Source organism: Hippoglossus stenolepis, chromosome 6, assembly GCF_022539355.2.
Source record: "Hippoglossus stenolepis isolate QCI-W04-F060 chromosome 6, HSTE1.2, whole genome shotgun sequence".
NCBI classification, from domain to species: domain Eukaryota; kingdom Metazoa; phylum Chordata; class Actinopteri; order Pleuronectiformes; family Pleuronectidae; genus Hippoglossus; species Hippoglossus stenolepis.
In genome coordinates this window covers 23,726,681-23,729,725 of record NC_061488.1, presented here as the reverse complement: position 1 = coordinate 23,729,725, position 3,045 = coordinate 23,726,681, and positions in this window count along the sequence as shown.

The following is a 3,045-nucleotide window of genomic DNA, read 5'->3' as shown; positions in this document are numbered from 1 at the left end:
AAGGTAACCACGGCAAGAGTGGGCGGGGCTCGTCAGTGGTTCCGGTTTCAGGTGCAAGGGTTGCCAGATCTGACGGTTTCCCGCGGACATGTTTTACTACTTTTGCGGGTTGAATGTTTATGTCCTGTTGTTGAGTAAACATGTTTTCTATAGGACCGAGGCGGCGAGGGACCAGAAAGCATCACAAATATACACCTTTTAAATCCTAAATAGTGTTTTGTGTTGAGACATGATGACATCAGACATATGACAATAATCTTGATGTCTGTAATAAAGTGGAATATATTTGATCATATATCTAATGATGACATTTATTGGCAGCGTCGCAATTTGTATCACAAGCAAGCCTACTTTTATACAGCTTCAAGAGAACACATGGAGTGAAGATGTCATACAACTCTATACTGCCCACTAGTGGTTCAACTAAGACACTGGTAATTGATTATAATGAGGTTACTAATCAAGAGACTGAGATGAATCTCATTTATATATTTAAGAACCGGCTCAATGACTCTGAAATTTAATTCATCAAAACTTTTATCAAGTATTAGGTTTAGTACTACAGACTACCAGGCATTGGTATAATTATCTCTATGTTGGACATTAAACATGTTTGTACAAATCTTTGCTTATCCGCTATTGCAAATATTTCTATTTGATGTATTTTCTACCTTATTTAATGTGGACTCCAAGTCTTAATAATAAAAGACATCATCACAACCTGTTCCTCACCAAACAACAGAGAAATGTCGAAGCATTGTGACACAAGGTAAGGTGATGTTCTGACAAGGAGGTGGTGATCAGAGTGGAGGTTACATGTATATGCAGGAGGTGGAGAGGAGAGTAGTTCATTAATTTTGTATTTATTTAATTAAAATGAGATGATTTGCTATTTCGTACATATATAGAATATATAGGCTTTCTTAGATCAGATTGAGTTTTTGTTGAGTTTTTGTTTTTTTATGAAAGAGAGAAGGTAAAAGACAGATGGAACCAGAAATGTATTTACTGTAAAACAACCCTGTGTGCTCCTGCCCCTCGCTGCTCTCTCTGGGTGTGCCTGTAACTCTGTGTTTGCTTTCTGTCTTATCCAGGTGTTGTTTGACGTGAGCTGAAGAGACAACCATCTTCATTCCTGTCACTCATTCTTCTCCATCTCTCCACCCATCTTTTATCTGTGCTCAACTGCGCTGACCCAATTGTCTCAGGACATGGAAAAGGAAACTCCCAAATTTAGGTGATAATGTTTTTGTTCCATTATCCTTGACGCGGTTAGTCAACTACCAGATAAACAATATAAGATAAGATAAAAACGTATCATCCCACGCTGGGGAAATTCACTTGTTACAGCAGCAGACAGTCAGAATGAGGTAGACAGGAGAATAAAAAAATATATATAACTATACACTAGAAATTTTATTTCTAGAAAATGTACTTGATTCAAGTGCAGTGGCACAGGATGATTACACAAGCATGTAAACTGTGAATCACAGCATCCATATGCATATATAGGCTGTTATAATATGTGGTATACAAAATGATTATGAGTATGTGCTTTTTTTATTGTGATATGTCTTCAAACCAAATTGCCCTGAATTATCTATCGCCTCTGGCACATGATGCCATGCCCTTACAGATGAATAAATACTTTTATTTCCCATCCCTCCCTGTGTATTCTTCTGGAAAGATGAATAAATACAAATATGCATGATTTATGCCTTTAGCACTAAACTGTCACTTCTCATTACTTGTCAAACCATCTCACCCTAAGTAGGGGCGTGTCATTTTCTCTTTAACCTCTCTTGTCTTTCTGAACCAGCAGTTAGTTTTTAGATGTCGTAGAAAGGCAGGATTCCTAAAGGCTCTGCGGGTGATACACAGCTGCAACATCTGTCTATCTACGGTGTTGAACCTGACCCCAGCGTACCACCATGGATACCAGCAGTGTGTCCGCGTTGTGGTACAGGAGGTCAAAACCTCAGGGGAAGGTGAGACGAAGGGTTCAAGATCTCCGCACCCCTTCCTCCTGTTACAGTGACTTTACAGCCATTAGACCTGTGCTGGACCTGAGTCACAACGAGAGTGTCCGGCTGGCGGTGGACAGCCTGCTCAGCTTGGGCTTACAGGGATACCACGAGGTGTTAAACGCAGAGGGAGAAGCGGACTTTCTGTCAGAGCTGGAGAAGGATTACATCCTGACAAATGGAAAAGAGGGCAATGCAGGTTGTACATTTTCTTCTTATGTACAGTTTTCCAATTTTCTTCTTGTTTTTCCAGCCTGTTGTGATCAAAAGTGACCGATTCATAATAGCTGTATTGTTTTTGTTCTCCACACAGCTAGTCCTGGTGAGTCTGATGGGGATGATGACACAGTGTTAGAGGGCTTGTCAACTGACTCCCAGTCTGCCACACTGTGCCCTGCAGTGGCCACAGGCCGCGGTCCAGGTTTAGGACAAAGCAGCGTCAGAGGTATTCATAAGAGCAGAAACCTATTTTATTACTCCTGCTAAGTTGCTAACCTTTATATCTGAGGTTTTAAAATGCTGCCAACACATTTGTGAGTCACTCCAAAAAGTACTTTTCATCAAACCAGTGTTTAATCTTTTTGTTTCTTGTTTGCTGCCATTTCTGATCATGATTTTTGATGCTTCCAGATCGTGTCCGGGATGAGCCCAATGTTGAGGTTTATTTCCAGTCTGATGGTAGAGGAGGAGCTGGTATGAAAGATCTGGTCAGAGAGTTCATCAGAAAGGCTACACTGGTATGCTAGGAGTGTGTGTGTGTGTGTGTGTGTGTGTGTGTGTGTGTGTGTGTGTGTGTGTGTGTGTGTGTGTGTGTGTGTGTGTACTTGTACTTATATCTTTGTGGCATTTTGAACAAAGACCTTATGGAATGAGAACATTTCAGCCAGTCCCCACTTTTTTAAAAATTCAGTTTGAGGGTTAAGACTTGCTTTTAGGGTTAGGATACGCTTCAGGGTTAATCATTTAGTTGTGGTTAAGTGGTTAAGATAACCATCACAACCTATAAGGGGCTAAGGAATGT